Here is a 20191-nt window from a genome sequence, read left to right on the forward strand (position 1 = left end):
ATCTTAAGTCCCATAGTGCTCAGAGCCATTTGATTTCGGAATATTGAATTCTCTAACAGTTTCTGGAATGGAATTTACTATGTATTTAACTCCAACAACCATTTCACGATCAAAGCCTGTCAATGCCAGACAAGCGGCCACAATCACGTCCGATAACTGTGCACGTGAATCACGTGTGTACCAATGGCAGCTCCGCCAACACGCTGCCCTTTTATACTTTGTGTAGGTAACCTACCGCCATTTGTATCTGTGCACATCGTTATGCCATGACTTTTGTTATCTATATTTCAAGTTTGCACCATTAGAGGAAGTTTTGTATTTTCTTAATGTTTTCCTTCGTTCCTTGAGGCCTGTGTCACATTCTGGCCTCCACCAACAGGTTGGGGGCCTATGAGTAGTCCTCTTGTGTCATTTTTTAGGTACTGAGACTTCCGCTGCTTCATTGATAAGTGATGCAAAGACTACATAGTCCCTTTCAGAAGGCTTGGTTTCGATGATCGACTCCAGTTTTTCTTCTAGCAGCGTTTCGTATAGGTTCCAATTGGATATCTTTGTGTTTTATTTGAGGTTGATTGGCCGTCTGACAGTCTCTTTATGCTGTACCCTAATTTCAAACTCAGCAAATAATTCGAACCTACTCGTAAAGTTTCCAGTATCCTTCCCATGTTGTTCTGGTAGTCAGTTGTCGTGTTTTGACATAGGTGGGAGAGGGAAAAAGGGGTTGCTGGTAAGAGTTGCGCTCCCGAGCGGTACAGAGCAGAAGGCAGAAGGACAATTCACAGTGAAGGCATTTGATTGTTTTCTTCTATCTGAGCCAACACTGGTACAGGCATTTACTAGAAATGCAGGTGGTGAGACTCGGTAGGGAACTCGTTGTGGAGACTCTTGGACAAACAGGGTTTTGAAATAGTTGTTTATTCCAGACAGGACTAACTAATACACTGGAGGCTAGTTCTAGGGTTATAAAAAGCATGAATAACGCTGTTACGACAGAAATCAGTGCAGAAGTCTCAGGGGTGGATGCTGACCACAGTAGCATACACTAGCAACTTAGTTCCAAAGCAAAACATACTGAATGTGACACTGTTCACTGAGGCACTCCAAGTGAGAGAGCAGACTTATGCGTGAGCTGTACCGAGGCTGGAGTCGACGGACGCGGATTCGGCGCCCAGATCGTGTGATTGAGATCTCCGCCAAAATGCGGAATCTAGGGGGTTTTAAAGAGTCGCTTGGGGGCACTGTTTTTCCCACTTATAGCCACCCAGCCAATCCCGTAGATCCCTTGCAGGTGCCTGCCAATCACGGTTTAGTTAGGTCCCCTCTACTGCTCCTAAGGCGGGGATGTTAATGCAGTTGCACTAACTAAGTCCGTATTTGGTATCAACATTGTTCAGGTGAAAGCTAAACGTAACTGCTCTGCCAAATTAGGCTTGCAACATTGTTGTTATACGCCATTTAGCCCCGCCCCTCGGGCTCCTTGGAGTAGGGACTCCTAGGTCAACAGGTGTTGGCGTTTTCACTCTCTTTCTAACTGTTGTGAGTCTACTGACGTTGCTGTTTTCAGGGCTGGTATCATGCTGGATTTATACGCTACTACGTGCCTGATGGTTACAAAATTCTACGGTGGCAACCTACCACAGCGTCTAGACTGCACATGAAGTTACATGTTAATTCCTTCAAGAGTAACTAACGCCCTGGGACCGCGCCTGGGGGCGTCTGCATTTTCGCAAGGCTCTCCCCTTACGGTTTACTTCATGTAACCAAATCTCTCCTAGTTTCGTCTGCCCTCAGCATCGTCTCTGCTTCCGCGCCTTGGAACGCCTGTCCTCCTTTCTCACTGCTTCAAGATAACACTACAGTAGCAAGGAATAATCAATATATTACACAGTGCAGGGGATACTGTGCTCAAATCGATTGCCATCGCGGTTTCATTTGCTTGGACTGTTCATGTGGGTGAGCCATTATTTAGTACTACAGGGTTTTCAAGCTGTAGTTCATCCAATAGCATTTTTCCTGTTGCGTTGGCAATCCTGCATCCCACAGTGCGTGGTGGCCTTTAAAGTCATTTAATATCAGAAGGGATTTGCTGTTAAATAATGTTTGTCATTAGGTACTTCATATGATAAGATCAAATCCAGATGGAGGTCCTTAAACCACAGGCGGACACTCACCATTTGCAATGAATCATGCCAAGTGCAAGGACTGAGCCGGCCGCTGCGAGCTAGCGGTTGTAGGCGCAGCAGTCCGGATCCGCGCTCCTGCTACGACCGCAGTTTCAAATTCTGCCTCGGGCATGGATGTGTGTGATGTCCTTAGGTTAGTTAATTTTAAGAAGTTCTAAGTCTGTGGACTGGTGACCTCAGATGTTGTCCCGTAGTGCTCAGAGACATTTGAACCATTTTGAGCAAGGACTGATGACGGAAAAGTGGACATCCTGTCTCACCAACAGCCAGCGCTGCCCCACCATATGGCTATCATCTCTATCTTTTCTAATGACAGCCACGGAATGCGAACTGTTCGTTGTGTTTTAACCACGTTTCGGTGATGGCACAAATGCTGGCTTCAGCTGCGAGCAGAAAATGTCAAGGTCTACCTTCGTTTGCCTTTAGCGATGTTGCATTCCGCTGGAGGGTTTTATAGGTAATTTTGGGGTGTAAAGAGTGGGCTCAACATATTTTGGATTAACATGCAGATCGAATGCGTTTGTGGTACTTGAGTAGGCCCATTAGGTTACTGTTAGTACGATATATCAGTCATCACAGCCATAATTACACTTAATCACTAACGAGATAGTTCCTAACATCCACTCTTTTGGTTGAGTCTTTGATACTGTGGTGGAAAAGGGTGAGGAGTCATTGGAGCCAGAGGAGACAGAGTTCTGGTTGGTAGAATTGGTCCCAGGGAACCATGCTTTGGTGGAATTCCTTATGACTCACAGATTACACACATTGCTGATGGTGTAGTTGAGTATGCTGCATGAGAGGAGGATGCGGCGATATCGGCGGTGAATCTACTGGAGCCACCGTCACTGGCTGCAGCGTTATCGTCGTGGCACAGGTTGGCCACTGCGGACTAGAAGTGGAGTTACTGAAATTTGCTTTGGGTCACTGTTAAGTTGGCAAGGACAGGAATTCTGTATACCGCCTCGTAATTTTTGGGGGCCTGTTTTCAAACACAGCTGCTGCACCTCGGAGGGTAACATTGTTGAGAGATGTAATTTTGCTAATTTCTTTGTGTTTCAGATACATTGGGAAGGTTTGAGGCAGGACACTGTAACCACCGGTACAAATTGGTTGACTTGCTCTCCCACAGGTATCACTTTATTGTGGGCCTGCACAGCAATGACATATTGTGTACTTTTGCACTGCTTGCTGGCGTGTTCAAGCTGCAATAAATATAGCGCTGCAAGACGAACGGTGCTTACACGTCCACATGACAGTGAACTCCATGAGTACAAACGACTGTGGGAGTCGCTATGATCTAAGTGTCAAAACACAAACTGGTTATAACTTTGCTGCCCCTTCCCGTTTCATGTTTGCAGTTGTTACTAAATCGCATGATGGCAGTAACTTCGCTGCAGCACGTCATTTCTGTTAGCTATTTGTCCACCTTAAGGGCTGTCTCAATTTTATTGTTAATGCCTTGTTTAGTGGTAAAGGATTTCGGTATAGCACCAAATTTGCTTTGTCTAGGAAAGAATGGCATTTACAGTTAATCCTGAAACAGTGTAAATTTTCACACGGCCTAGCCCTGCAACCGTATTATTGATTATGCGCTTCAATAATGACTCACATTCCCGTCTAATAAGATTGTCTAGTGCCATGAGGTGGAGTCTACCTACGTTCTCGTCTGTACTTTCAAAAAGAAGATAAAAGACCTTTTGTAAATAGTTGTGCATGAGTTAGCAGTGCAGCTTATATGTTGTTGGGTGATGATTCCTTCTCGGTTGGCTTCGACACCTAAACTTCCTCCATTTTGTCTCGTTGGTCGTAGTGTTCTTCCACCTCCATACAGTCCTGTCGAGGTTGCTGCGAGGGCTGTAGGTCTCTTGTTGAAGGTGCCTCGACAGGTGGAATATGCTGGCGTGCAACTGCGTTGTGGGACGCGATGACTGCGTCGCCAATCACTTCAACCATGGGTGCATGAAGTGCATCAATATCCATTGCGTGACTGAGCGGCTGGTTTTGAGAAGCTTGCGTTGCAGGGAAGCTCTAATAGTCACCGTCCACGATGGTGAGCATAGTGTAGCAAAAGCTTTAGCGATTTGTCGGAGCCTGTGTTAGTTTATTGAATATCGGAACTAACTAGTAGTGTTTATACTGCGCGAGTTCTGTCCGAGTAACGAGTATTTACTGTCGGAGCGCACGTATGTTGTCAGTTTCGTTTCTCGGAGAGTACAGAGTCTATATTTTTGCCTGACTCTCCTCCCCCCCCCCCTCTCCTTTCTCCACAACCGTTGTAGGAAAATTGGGTGAGATATAAACAGCTGGAAATTAAAAAGTGGGGATGAAACGCTATCCGATTTCCTGAGATGTAATAGTATGCCTGCATGATTACAAGATTTCCTCGTATCTTTATGCCTAATTCACTACACAGTTATTTTAATGGTTACAATTTAAGACGCACCTTCTCTTAATCAGCATAATTTATTACACAATATGGCCACCACTACCAAAATATATCTTCCTCTATATCTTCATCACCCTTATTATAAAAGCTGTAATTAATGACACGAAATGTCCATCTTATATTAATTACTATAATTTATGACCAAAGAAAGCTATCATAATCGAAACAGTGATGTTTCCCGCACCATTGCCTCCCACTAGAAAAAAGTAGTTGATTTAAGTTCCACACACAGTGCTACAGGCATAACCAGTACAGTTCCAAGCATAAAGCGTTGTGACAGTTAACAAATATGGATGTAGCCTAACTTTGTAGTGATGTCAACCACGAAACCGAAACGTATTATTTACAATTACATTGGTTTAGTCTTTTAAAGGAAATTACACTCCCACTCTGTAACATTTACACTAGGTGCACAAAGAAATTACAGTGACGGACACTGATCAAATATTTAACAATTACCACAGACCCCTCTTTGTGGTCCCAATGTACTATCCCATGTATTATGGAAGGAACGGAACACTTACGGATTTATTTAAAACAAGCAAAATGTAGAGTCGACCCAAAGTTAGCTCCAGCTCCACCATAACCGTACCCACTACAACATGACACTGTGCAGCAGTTCAGTCGACACATTGCACAGGGCCAGACTGCAGCAAGCTCTGCTTGGCCAACTAAAACATGCTGCCCGCAGATAAATTTGTCTGAGTCGAAGGTTCAGTATGGAGTAGCTGTAACGAAACAGTCCACAACAGCACGACAGGCGGACTTCTCCCCTCCGCTACTGTGATAAGAGGCTATTAACAACTCTGATGCCATCTTCCTTACCAGCCGCCACCTGCCGCAAGCGCACCTGAGAAGGCAAATTAGTCGCTTCCCTTGCAAGCCAGAGGAGCAGGTAAGACTTAACTCGCATACACCCTCGGAACTTCTCTGTCCATCCCATTATGTACGACGTATAACATCAAACCACGACACGGCAGCACAAAATTTAGCTGTGAAAACACACTATAAAACTTCCTCATTATGTCTACCTTGTACTGCTCTATTTTAATTACCAGTTTAGGGAAGTGATCTCAAAATCGGGACTGTTACGCGGTAATTATTCTCCTGACAATGTTACTAAAACAGCTGGTGTTATAAACTACATGTCCAGTTATTACTGAGACAGGTAATGATAATTAGGAAGCAAAGGTCTGCAGCAGACAGTGACAGCAAAGTATTTTGTCATTAAGACTTAAGGTTTATTACAATATCATTTTACTTAGTATTACACTAATAAATATGATATAAGCACTAACTGTAATATTCATGTAAGTGCGAGATGATGGATGAGTTAGCAAATTACTTTATCTTGAAACATAATTTTGCTATGCAATTCAGAAACAGCACATTGGTCTTACCTCAAAATAAAATGCTGCCATTATCACGCAGAAGCTGTAGCCAATTCCCAGGAGCCATGCAGTTTTGTAATTTTGGAAAGAGTTTACCACTATAGAAATAATACAGGATTGGTACACTGTTGAACGATTCCAAGATTGTGATGTAGCGCATTCAAAAAAAGAAGTTAAAAACGAATTGTAGGTGAAAATAAGCAGATTGCGTTTCATTTTCATAAAGACCAAAATTGGGCATGCACAAGTTGTACATCTGGAAGATTACAGTTTTTCATGGAACGTTTGTTAATAGTGAGATTATAAGGAAATGCAGATGAATAGAGCAACAATCATGTAGGCCTTGCTTCTACACCTTTCGTTATACTATGCTTAGTTTAGCATCTGAAAACCGACAGTACTTCGTACAGTAGTATGTTTCTGCGACGTGGTAACACACAATGTACAGATACTTCGAATATATAGACTGATTTCGGTGTTTAATATACGCATTGTTCGTTTTTCCCACGTGCTCTTTGTGAGTGGAATAGTCGAATGGTCGACACCACTGCCTTTGATAACAGATTTCGGTTTGGGTAGTGCATATCTCCTTCTACAAGGATCCACAGGGGCCTGTGAGAAAATCTCATTACAAAACATATCCTTTTTGTAGGACATGGAACGAAAGGAATGCTTACAAATTAGGTGTAACTGAAGCTTAGAAAACATACGAAAATTCTAACATAAGGGGAAGGAGAGGCTGGGTTCAAAACGTTTCCGGTCGTGGGCATTGCTACAGCGTGAATGCAACATAACGCCAATACGGGCCTATAAGCCGCAACATGTAGGCATTTGTATCTTTCCGACGGGGGTGCAGTAAATGTGGAAACGTTACTATGGCTAGGTTATTAAGAAATGCGTCAGATCAGGATTAATGTGTTTCTGGGCTATTAAAGGACAAACACTGGTAGACATTCACTGGAGAATGAGTACTGTGTATGGCGCAGCACGTCTGTCGAAAACCACTTTGAGTGGTGCATCAATTGATAACGCATGATAACTCACGTCCCGATATTACAAATGTCGTAATGCATAAGTTATGCCGCCTCTAGTGGGAGGCACTCGAGCATCGTCCTGTTGTCGTGATCTCCGCTACACCCCCCCCACCCCCACCCCACCGCAGACGATTTTCACTCCTTAGGTCTCTTAAAAAAGGCCTTGAATGGTCGACTGTTCCTGTCGGCCGAGAATGTACAGTACGCAGCTACGGAATTATTCATGCAGCAGTACACGGTGCTTTACGATATGAGTATTTTCAACCAAGTGTGTCATTGGGATGTACACTACGGCATTGCGCACGGGGATTTTGCCTGGTTGAGGTGCCGACTGTTGACTGTACGGTCTTTGAACGAATTCTTGTTATCCACCACTTATATAACTTGCGGCAGTTAGGAACTAAACTAATGTGTACAGTATAACATTACAAACTCCGTACATCTTTCCCAAACGATCCAGGTGTATGTATGAGGAATATACCGAATGTCAAATGCGTGCCACCTGCATGTCACCTTATGATATTTTGTATAAACCATGTCCATATCATATCTCACAGCTTTGTTCTGTTCGCGAATGATGGATGGAAAGAACGATTCGCGGTAAACTTTCATGTTAGCTCTATTTTCTTGTCATGGTCGTTTCACAACATTATCTTGCGAGGATGTAATACATTTTCCCGAACTACCTCCTAGGATATTTGAACAGCAAACCTCCCCATGTTGTACTACTATCTTGCAGTGAATTGCACTGGAGGAATTGTCGTCCCTTTACGATCTTTTATAAAGGACCTCAGTCGTGTTAATCTCATGGAGAGAGACGAAGACTACAGGGCAGGTGGTCGAGTGTCCCCCACTTGCCCATAATGGATGAGGCTGGCCTCCCAGATAGACGGGCGACTTGTGTCGGACCGCTACCGCACGGAACTTGGCACAAAATCCTACAACGGTGGGTTTCGATAGACAAGCGGCTTCATACATATTTTTCACTCTCTAATGGATGTCTAGCGGTGTTTGCCCTTCGGCAGCCAAGAAAAGAATGAGAATATGTTGGTTCTTTTTGGATTTATTTGGTAATAACGACGCCATAGTTGACGTTTCGTCAGTTACCGGACGCACAAGGTAAAACAAGTATGTCACAGTGCTCCATTGCTTACATGTCCGTCCTTATATACGCGCGTCGGAGTCGCGCTACGTTTCTATACGCTGCAGCAACGCCATGAGACGGAAAATTTTTGATCGTCTCTTACATATTTGTCTGTTCAACTTCTGGATTTGCTCTTTTTAGATGTGTCTATTCCTGTTTAATTGGACTGCCTAAGGTGATACTTTCTATCGAATATCAAAGGAATTTGAGAATTATTCCGAAGGGTGAGAATTTTATTTTGGAGATTGTTAATAAGTGCAGTTAGGTATTATGTGGAGAAAGAGGAACGACGCCCTCAGTGTCGGGTAACCACATGTCTACATCTACATCCACATCCACATGGTTACTCTGGAATTCACACTTAAGTGCCTGGCAGAGAGTTCATCGAACCATTTTCATACTACCTCTCTACCATTCCACTCTCGAATGGCGGGAAGGAAAAGGAACACCTACATCTTTCCGTTCGAGCTATGATTTCTCTTATTTTATTATGATGATCATTTCTCCCTACGTAGGTGGGTGTCAACAAAATATTTTCGCATTCAGAAGTAAGTTGGTGATTGAAATTTCGTAAATAGATGTCGCCGCAAAGACGACTGCCTTTGTTTCAGTGGCTGCCACCCCAACTCGTGTATCATATCAGCGACACTCTCACTGATACTGCGCGGTAACACGAAACGAGCTGCCCTTCTTTGCACTTTTTCAATGTGCTCCGTCAATCCTACCTGGTAAGGATCCCTTACAGCTCAGAAGTATTCCAGCAGAGGACGGACAAGTGTAATGTAGGCTGTCTCTTTAGTGGGCTTGTAGCATCTTCCAGGTGTTCTGCCAACAAATCGCAGTCTTTGTTTCGCCTTCCCCACAATATTATCTATGTGGTCTTTACAATTTAATTTGCTCGTAATTGTAATTCCTAGGTATTTAGTGGAATTGACAGCCCTTAGAATTGTGCGATTCATCGTATACCCAAAATTTATAGGATTTCTTTTAGTACCCATGTGGACGACCTCGCACATTTCTTTGTTTAGTGCCAATTGCCACTTTTCTCGCCATACAGAAATTCTCTCTAGATCATTTTGTAATTGGAATTGAACGTCTGATGATTTTACTAGACGGTAAATTACAGCGTCATCTGCAAACAATCTAAGGGGGCTGTTCAGATTGTCACCGAGATCATTTATGTAAATCAGGAACAGCAGGGGGCCTATGACAGTACCTTGCTGAACGCCAGATATCACTTCTATTCTACTCGATGATTTACCGTCTATTACTACGAACTGTGACGTCTCTGAGAGGAAATCACGAATCCAGTCACACAACTGAGACGATACTCCATATGCACGCACTTTGATTAATGGTCGCTTGTGAGGAATGGTATCAAAAGACGTCAGTGAGACATACTAACGGCCCTCCTCCGTCGCAGAGGAAGCGCCTACTTCCCCTGTGAAGACGTGCCGCGTGTCTGCCGCAGGTGACGGCTCGCGGGCTCGGCGCGGCGCGTGCCGCACGTGGTGCGTGGCGCTGGTGGTGTGCGTGCTGGGCTCGGCGCTGGCGGCGGGCGTCGGCGTCGGGCTGCCGCTGGCCATGGGTTGGCTGCCCTGGCCGCAGAGCCGCCTCGACGTCGTGCGCCGCCTGCTCGCCGAGGTGCCGCTCGTCGACGGGTGAGTCAACGCCTGTCGCGCCTGCCACGCTGCACTTCATTTGTTCTCTACACAGGGTGAACAGGAATTCCATCGACAGACCTTAGGAAGTGGTAATAGGACTAAAACAAGAAAAAAATGTCTAGTAAGGAAAGGTTCTAAAAGGCATACCTTAATAACTACGAGCACTTGTTCCTCTTCGCTATCGTGACATAAATTTGTTCGAGGTCTCTGGTTTACATGGATTGAAAGATGGTAGAATGAACCAGAACAAGCATAAGATGTCTAGTAAGCATGGGATCAAAAGTACATGCCTTTAGAGGTATGAGCATTTGTTCATCTTCGTACTGTCAAAACATTTCTTCTACTAAAGAAGTGCTCACAGCTCTTAAGGTATGTATTTCAGAGCCCGTGTTTACCGGTAATTTTTTCTTCGTCTGTTCTGTTCCATAAGATTCCCCCCCCCCCCCCCCCTTGCACCCAGATATGGAAAACCAAGAGTTAGAGACAAGAGATTTGGTTCATAGTACCGAAGATTAACAAAAGCTCATAGCTCATAGTTCTTAGATCTTGCAAGTCACCTTGTGGTGTACGGTGGTGGGTACTTTGTGTACTACTGTCATTTCTCCCCTTTCTTGTTCCAGTCGCTAATGGTTCCGTGTGGGCTTTTGCCTCTCTGACTTTATTTTCATCATCTTTCCGCGACGAGATATACATAGTAGGAAGTAATATATTTGTTGACCCTTCTGAGAACTTTGAAAGTGAATCACAACATGATGCAGAACGCCTCTCTTGCAGCGACTTCCACTGCAGTTAGTTGACAGGTGACGCTTTAACGCTTACGAAATTAATCTGTAAAGAAATGGGCTGCTCTTCTTTGGATATTTTCTAGTTCTTCTATGAAGCCAGTGTCGTACGGATCCCACGTTCACTAGCGATATTCAGGTATTCGTCGAACGCGTGTTATATAAATTTCCCCTTTTTTTCATGGACTACATTTTCTGAGAATTCCAAATGAATCTCAGTCTGGCGTCTACCTTACCTTCGGTTTGTTTAATGCGGTCGTCGCGCTTTATATTGCTCCGTATGCATAGTCCTAGGTATTTTATTGAATCAATTGCTTCCAGTGAATATTCTGCAATCGTGTAATCGCACAGCAATGGGTCTTCCTCTCTATGTACAGGCAACAACCCCTAAGGAACATTAGTTTATGATGGGGATCAGTTTCCACTCCCTGCGCCAGTCTTCGATGCCCTCCAGGTTCTGTTGCTTTTCGCTGAAATTTTCTAACGTTGCGACTTCTCAATATAAAACAGCGTCATCCGTGAAAAGTCTCATGGAATTTCCGATGTTGTATAGTACGTCATTTATAGGTATGCTGCTCGAAGTAACGGGGCTATAACAGTCCCTTGGGGCATGCCCAGAGCTACTTTTACGTCTGTATATGAATGTATGTATGTAATGAACTGGGGGCCTAGAAACGACGGAGAGGCCTCGTCCCCCACATAGCCCACGGTGGTACACAACCCCACAAGATACAGAAGTCCACTCACCCCACCGCCGGCCCACAGCGAACCCTGGGTTATTGTGGTATTGGGCCCCCAATAGATCCCCCCCCCCTCCCCTTCTGGAACGTCTCATTCCAGACGAGTGTAGCCCCAATGTTTGCGTGGTAGGGTAATTATGGTGCATACGTACGTGGAGACAGTGTTTGCGCAGCAATCACCGACATAGTGTAACTGAGGCGGAAAAAGGGGAAGTAGCCCGCATTCATAGAGGCAGATGGAAAACCGCCTTAAAAACCATCCACAGGATGGCCGGCACACCGGACCTCGACACTAATCCACCGGCGGATTTGTGCCGGTAACTGGCACGCCTTCCCGCTCGGGTAGCAGCGCCTTAGACCGCACGGCTAGCCGGGCGGCCTTTACGTCTAAATAATTGTCCCCATTGAGAATTAATGCTGTGTTCTTTTTGCTAGAAACTCTTGAATCCAATCACAAACTTAGTCTGTTATTCCGGACGCTCGTACTTTGTTCAGTAGGCGAGAGTGACGGAATGTATCGAATGCCATGATGAAATGAAGGAACTTGTGTCTACCTGGGCGCCGGTATTTAGTGCCTACTACGTCTCGTGAATGAACAGAGTGAGCTGTCTCTCATATGTTCATTATTTTGAGAACACATATACACTATGTGATCGAAAGTATCCGGACACACTCAAAAACATACGTTTTTCATATTAGGTACATTGTGCTGCCGCCTACTGCCAGGTACTCCATATCAGCGACCTCAGGAGTCATTAGACATCGTGAGAGAGCAGAATGGGGCGGTCCGCGAAACTCACGGAATTCTAACGTGGTCAGGTGATTGGGTGTCACTTGTGTCATACGTCTGTACGCGAGATTTCCGCACTCCTAAACATCCCTATTTCCACTGTTTCCGATGTCATAGTGAAGTGGAAACGTGAAGGGACACGTACAGCACAAAAGCGTACAGGCAGACCTCGTCTGTTGACTGACAGAGACCGCCGACAGTTGAAGAGGGTCGTAATGTGTAACAGGCAGACATCTATCCAGATGATCATACAGTGACAGTTAATCGGGAGCGCGTTTCTAGAGTTCAGCAATGGGAGAGTGTTGAGTGGTACTTAAGATAGGTAAATAAATTAGTGAAAGCAATGTGAAGTGAAGTAGAAATTTTAAAAAATGAAAAACTTAGTTTAGTTTAGAAGAATTACACACTGGGAAACAGAGGACAAAGCAGCAGTGGCAACGGCCGGAGCTTGCAAGCCAGCATAGCACCTTCAGGAGAAGCCATCACCCTCCCCACATAAGCGGAAGTTGTCGATTCAGCCGTCAGGGCATCGCCCGACTGGCTCACGTGTTTCTCAATTGCACATGTGATCAAAGGCCCTCGTCTACATTCCAAGAGCCAGTGACCGATGTTAAGAAGATTCTTCGAGAAGCTTTTCAACGTGACAGAAGAGGCAATGACCGTGAAGTCGTTCACCTCCAGTGAACTGAAGTGAATAAATATGCGAAACGCAGTGGACCCGACGAGAGTAGCAGTAGTTTTCAGTCAGTTTCGGTTCGAGTTCAGTTCCAGTATAGTTCAGTCGGTGCTGAAGACCGTCATGCAGGAAGAGACTACACCGTACACAGAAGCACCAAGTCCGCCGCTGTGATGGAATAGCAAGCCGCAGCCTCGCCGCCAGAAGACAGAACTTAGAAGGTATTTGAAGACTGATTTTTACGTACCCGGGTGACTCGTGAGGACGGGAAGGAGACGGCCTCACATCAGCAGTCACCTGTGAGCTGGGATGAAGATCTGACAACCGAAGACTGGCAAGCGGGAGGCCGTTGTTCGAGTTCGGGACACTGGCCTTCCCGCACCGCGCCGCTCCGCTGGCCAACGCACAACACTGACACACGCGGCCGCTTATAGAAGAGAAACACTGGGACGCCACATCCAAGGTATCACCATCCGATTCACGACTTCGTTCTCAAGAATTAAACGGGCCACAGCACGATGCGCGTCTCCAGTCAACTGGGCAAGACGGCGACACGAGATACACACCGCCACACGTAATCAGACGCCGCCGCTGCCGCAGCAGAAGGCTTCGCAAACGACACAGCTGCCGCTCTCCGAGCCAGAACATCCAGTAAGGAAACAGTTGAACAAAACTTTCAATAAAAGTTATCTTATGTAAAAATGCTGTTTCATTCTACCTCATACCCGAGCCAAAGAAGAACCCACCTTGCCCACATGATGTTAAGAGAGAAAAATTAATTTATTTAGTATTTTCACCCTGACATAATGCTTTAGAATCAAATGCCCTTTGCAGTAATGCTCATCCTGACAACTGACTAGCATCAAAAGAGAAAACCCAGTTACAGTTAGTGTCAGAAGTGTTACAAGAGTACCCTCCAGATGTCTTATTATTCTTGAGAATTTGAATGATTTGTCGAACTTCTTCCAATGAAGGAGGCAGTGAGTCCGGGATTGGTGTGGTTTGTTTGTAGCTGAAGTCTTCACTAGGTGGAGAACAGCTGATCAGGTTTTTAAAGTACTAAGCTAAGAGGTGGCAGTTGTCCTTGTCTTTAAAAACCAGTTTGCCCTGTGAGTTTCTGAAGTGGAGGCTTGGTGCATTGTATTTTTTGAGTATCTGCTTGAAGGTTCTATAGAAATCTCTGGATTAATTCCTAGCAAAGTTCTCTTCGATTTGGGTTAGTTGGTTTGGTGTGAAGGTCCGTTTGGTTCCTCGAATTATCTTAGCTGTTAGCCTTCATTGTTCCAAAGAGTTTTCCCAATTTATATTTGTTTTCTTCAATTCCAATTCTCCCAGAGAGTCTGCCTTTGGGCTATTGCATTGTCACAGTCTCCATTCCACCACGGATGCTTCCCTCTTCTGGTGAGGGGGGCGAGTTCGTTGGCCGTCTTCACAAGAGTCTCCTTCAGTTGGTCCCAGCTGTTCAAATATGTACTGTTCGGTCTCTGACTTAATTCTTGAATGTTCTTAAGTCGCTCTACGTCAAATCTCGCGATCTTGAGGGTTTTTTGTACGCTAGTGTTTCTAGGCTGGAGTCTCATTTTGATCTTTGAGCCCAGATTGTCACTTCTCAATACATTCACGTTTTGTATTCCCTTTTGAAATTTTCTTGAAATGGCCGCGTGATCTATCTGGAATTCATCCAAGTTGGTGTTGGGTGAAATCCAAGTCTTCTGTTTCCTTGGCAGGTGTTTGAAGGCTGTAGACTTCATGACCAACCCAAAAGTCCTACACAAATTCACCAATCGTTCCCCACTGCGGTTAGGTCTCATATGTGCTGGATAGTAGCCCTCTATATTTGTGTACTTTTTCTCTCTTCCGAATTTGGCATTGTAGTCACCAAGCAGTATGACGGTGTGTGTCTCTGGAATTTTAGAGAGAATATCTTCTAAGTATTCCCAGAATTTCTCCGTTCCGTCTGGATTGCGTCTGTTGTGCTGGTTGGTTGAGGCATGTACATTGACTACACTATAGACATTGTTAGCACATTTGAGGGACAGGATGGATACAGGACTGCTTCGGAAGGTGAATTCAATGACTGAATCCAGTATCTTATGCCTGATTATAAATCCTGTACCCAAATGGGGTACATTCTTCATTACCCACTGACCCACTTTTCCTTTGAGGATTCTGTATACTTGGAACTCAAAGGTACAATCATGTGTGACTCTGGTTTCCTGTACTGCTGTCAGTACTATGTTGTGCTGTGTAAGTGAATCGGTCAGATGTTTCAATTTACCCATTTTGAGCAGTGAATTAGCATTAAATGTTGCGAAGAACCTTTGCTGTCTTGGTCTGAGTTTACGTACGATGATTTCAGGATGCTTCGACTCATCCTTAAAGCAAGTTGATGTGGACTCCCCAGAATCAGAAGGTCCTCTAACGCCAACTAGGGTGCACTGGTTACCACCTGGGGTAGTGCATGCAGCGAAATTTTCCTCCAAGCTCATTTGAAGATTATTCTTTGTGGGACAGTGGCAAGCCACTGTCCAAGATACTATGTCAGTTGTTAACTTGAGAGGATTATTTTCGGGGTTGTCACCCCTAGACAGAGTGCCTTCACTATGGCTAAGGAGCCCTGTGTACCCCACCCTTCACTTATGACAAGGGGTGGCAGGAAAAAGGACAAGGCAAGGACATGATAGGAAAATGGGGATACATAGACGTTGTGAGACACACTTTGTCTGGCTCCTCCCCTTCGGCCGGTCCAGCTTGGGTGACCCTTCTGGTAGCTAAGCTACCGTCGGCATAGCCCTCCGGATCCAGAGCACACAAACCTCCGCGCCCGCACGGGGAGTGCTTCATTAAAGCGGTGTCCCCTGAGCAATCTTTTTCTCTTTTATTACTAACAATTATCTTTTCTCAATCTGCAACTCGTATTAGATGATGGTTCAACTATGGTCGTCTGAATGTTCATTAACGTACTAAGTCAATCTAGTAATAATAATAATAATAATAATAATAGTAATAATGATAATAATAATGTTTGGATATTAAGTGTGGTTCTCCAATTTTTCATTACTATGTTTAGGAACTGTATCAGTTTAGGATCTACTTTGGAAATATACAAAGTAGATCCTAAATTGATGCAGTTCCTTAACACAGTAATGAAAAATTGGAAAACCACACTTAATATCAAAAGAAATTCAAATAATATCACATCACAGCCAATACAGATTAAGCGTGGAACATACCAAGGAGACTCATTAAGTCCTTTTTGGTTCTGCCTTGCTCTGAACTCACCACCCAACATGCTAAATAATACAAATTATGGATATAATATTACTGGAACATACTGACACAAAATCACACATTTGCTATATATGGATGATCTAAAATTACTGACAGCAACAAATCAACAACTCAAACAATTACTAAAGATAACAGAAGTAATCAGCAATGATATAAATATGGCTTTTGGAACAAACAACAGTAAGAAAAATAGCATAGTCAAGGGAAAACACACTAAACAATAAAATTACATATTGGATAACCTTAGCGACTGCATAGAAGCGATGGAAAAAACAGATGCCTATAAATATCTAGGATACAGACAAAAAATAGGAATAGATAATACAAATATTAAAGAAGACCTAAAAGAAAAATATAGACAAAGACTAACAAAAATACTGAAAACAGAATTGACAGCAAGAAACAAGACAAAAGCTATAAATACTTATGCTATACAAACATTGACCTACTCATTTGGAGTAGTGAAATGGAGTAACACAGACCTAGAAGCACTCAATACACCTACACGATCACAATGCCACAAATATAGAATACATCACATACATTTAGCAACAAAAAGATTCACATTAAGCAGAAAGGAAGGAGGAAGGGGATTTGTCCACATAAGAAACCTACATTATGGACAGGTAGACAATTTAAGAACATTCTTTATAGAACGAGCAGAAACTAGCAAAATACACAAAGCAATCACTCATATAAATACATCGGCTACACCATTGCCATTTCATAACCACTTCTAAAACCCTTTAGATCACATAACATTAACAGATATGAAGAGAGTAAATTGGAAAAAGAAAACACTACATGGCAAGCACCCGTATCATCTAACACAGCCACACATCGATCAAGACGCATCCAACACATGGCTAAGAAAAGGCAATATATACAGTGAGACGGAAGTATTCATAATTGCAATACAGGATCAAACAATAAACACCAGATATTACACCAAGCATATTATTAAAGATCCAAATACCACAACAGATAAATGCAGGCTTTGCAAACAACAAATAGAAACAGTAGATCACATCACAAGTGGATGTACAATACTAGCAAATACAGAATACACCAGAACACATGAGAATATAGCAAAAATAATACTTCAACAACTTGCCATACAATATAAACTAATAAAACAACATGATCCCACATACAAGTATGCACCACAAAATGCACTGGAGAATAACACTGGAACACTGGAACAGAACCATTATAACAGATAAAACAACACCTCATACCAAACCTGACATCATACTCACCAATAAAAAGAAGAAATTAACAGAACTAATCGAAATATCCATACCCAATAAAACAAATATACAGAAGAAAACAGGAGAAAAAATAGAAAAATACATCCAACTGGCTGAGGAAGGCAAGGACATGTGGCATCAGGATAACGTTGACATTATAGCAATTACACTATCAACTACAGGAGTCATACCACACAATATCCACCAGTACATCAACGCAATACAGCTACATCCAAACGTATATATACAACTACAGAAATCTGTAACTATTGATACATGTTCAATTACCCGAAAACTCCTAATTACAATGTAACATATACCGTACAGTTAAAAGGAAGTGACGCCTGATAAAGGTCCGCGTCACTTTCCATTTTTAACCAGACATATCGTCTGAGGAAGGAAAGAAATAATAATAATAATAAAAAGGAGCAGTTTGATGTATGAGACTTGTGGGGCATCAAGCTGGTGAACAACCTCAAACTGGCCTATAAAAAGTATAAGAGCCACCTAAGCTATGGCGCATGCAAGCCAAGCGATCTTTCTATATCGTTTCGTTCTCTTACGCCATCAACTTCATCGGCTGTTCCGTTAACAATATTACTTTAATCTACCCCGTGACAGAAGTAAAAAAAACGGTCTTTTGTAAACGCTATACAAAATCTAATTAAATTCGATCTAATCTTATCCCTGACAAACACAGGACTATCTGAGGTTGTTTTCTGCAAACACTACAGTTTAATGGAAATTGTCGCCGTTGAGTGACTGTAGGAAGATACAGGATGACTTGGACAGATTTTCTGTTTCGTGTGATTAACGAAATATTGATCTAAAACTGAAGAAATGTTAGTGCAGGTGAGTAGGAAAAACAATCAATTAAGATTGGAATACGGTATTAGTAGTGTACTGCTCGACACGGTCGCATCGACTAAATATCTACGCGTAACCTTGCAATACAGGCTGAAATGGAACGAGCGGGTAAGTTCTGTTGTAGGAAAGGCGAATGGTCGACGTCACTTTATTTTGAGAATTCTAAGAATGTAAGCACATCAGCAAAGAAAATGGCGTGCAGAACACTTGTGCGACATATTCTTGAGTAGTGCTCGAGTGTTCGTGATCCCCCTTAAAGTCGACTTACAAAAAGAGGCGAACTGCTATATTTGTTACAGATGCATTCGATCAATGTGCGAGTAGCAGGCACATGCTCTCTGAACGCAAGTGGGACTTCTTGGAGGGAACACGACGATCTTTCCGCGGAAAGCTGTCGACAAAGTTCAGAGAACCGGCATTTGCGACAGACTGCAGAACGATTCTGTTACCACCAATGAATATCTTCCGCCAGCACAGCGAGGACAAAATAAGAGAAATCGGAGCTCGTACGGAAGCAAAGAGACTGTCGTTTTTCCCTCGCTGCATTTCCGAGTGGAAGAGGAAGTGGAATGACTTAGATATAATGTACCCTCCCCCATGCACAGCATGGTGATACGCGGAATGTTTATGTAGACGTAGATGTAGACGTAGGTTCCAAATTTCACCCTGACTTGTGTCAGCGCTTATCAACAATGCGGAGTCACTACGAAACAGTGGTTTCCAAGTCGACACTCATTTGCCTACATTTATCAACGGTGCCCGAAACAAACAACTGGTGACAGCGACTCCTTCACTAATACACTTCTAAAATCAACAAGGTTACTGCCCAAAATCTTATCTATAAATGCACTACAAACGTCAACAGGCTGCCTGTAGGATAATAGATGAAACCACGAACGTTACTCAGCAACATATGCTACGAAGAGACTTTTTATAGCCTGCAAGGGAAGAAACTGGTGCACATCACACATGAAGTGAGATGTCCTGGTAGATTTATGGAGAAACTTCAATCAAAAGCACCGAAACATCGGCAGCCAGGCCGACAAAACGGTTAGAATGCCTAAACTACACAAATTTTTAGTATTCGCGACCTCCCAATTTGACTCCGAGCGTAATAAATGACAATGTTTACGAAGTAATTCACGCAGTGATATATACTTAATTACTGGTATTACCGCCCGGGTGTCTCAATTATAAAAGAATTTCATTAGAAAGGTCAGAGCTTCAGTTAAATGGCAGCTTAGCCTCACTGTTTTAACTGAAATAAAAATTGACGCTTACACCACTCCAATAACAGAAAATGACTCAAATGGCTCTGAGCACTATGGGACTTAACATCTATGGTCATCAGTCCCCTGGAACGTAGAACTACTTAAACCTAACTAACCTAAGGACATCATACAACACCCAGTCATCACGAGGCAGAGAAAATCCCTGACCCCGCCGGGAATCGCAGAAAATGCAAAAAATAATAAAAAAATAAAGAAAAAAATATAGAGGAATACAATTAGTTCTGTTACTGGTCTGTTGGATCAGTAAGAGAATTAAGCTATACGAAAATTCTCCGTGAGCCTTGTTTGAATTTATTCCGAAACGCTATTGAAGAAGATTAAAAAAAATGCAGCATTTCCGATATACTGTAGGACTGTTGTACTCCCTCCAACGTTCAATACGTGTAGCAACCATTAGGACAATATAAGCTGTTTATGGCTCTTAAAGATCATACAGGCAAACATTTTCCCCCGCTCTTTTTAGTAGTGGAACAAGAGAGGGAATGACTAACAATAGGATAAAGTACCCCGCGATGTGCGGAAGACAGCCTTGCCGAAGTGTTTGCGTATGGAAGAGTGTTTGTGTATATGATGCTCCTTTTTTATGTTTTCTGATGTTTATATGAACGAGATAGTCAAGCTTCACTCACTTTTCTTACTTC

At 43.3% G+C, this 20191-nt stretch overlaps 1 pseudogene; it reads left to right on the forward strand.

The window, feature by feature from the left end:
* The first annotated feature begins 9782 nt into the window (after positions 1–9782).
* Positions 9783–20191, forward strand: part of LOC126229636 (dipeptidase 1-like) — a 143193-nt pseudogene continuing 132784 nt past the window's right edge.

The sequence above is a fragment of the Schistocerca nitens genome, unplaced genomic scaffold (assembly GCF_023898315.1).
Source record: "Schistocerca nitens isolate TAMUIC-IGC-003100 unplaced genomic scaffold, iqSchNite1.1 HiC_scaffold_376, whole genome shotgun sequence".
Classification (NCBI taxonomy): Eukaryota; Metazoa; Arthropoda; class Insecta; order Orthoptera; family Acrididae; genus Schistocerca; species Schistocerca nitens.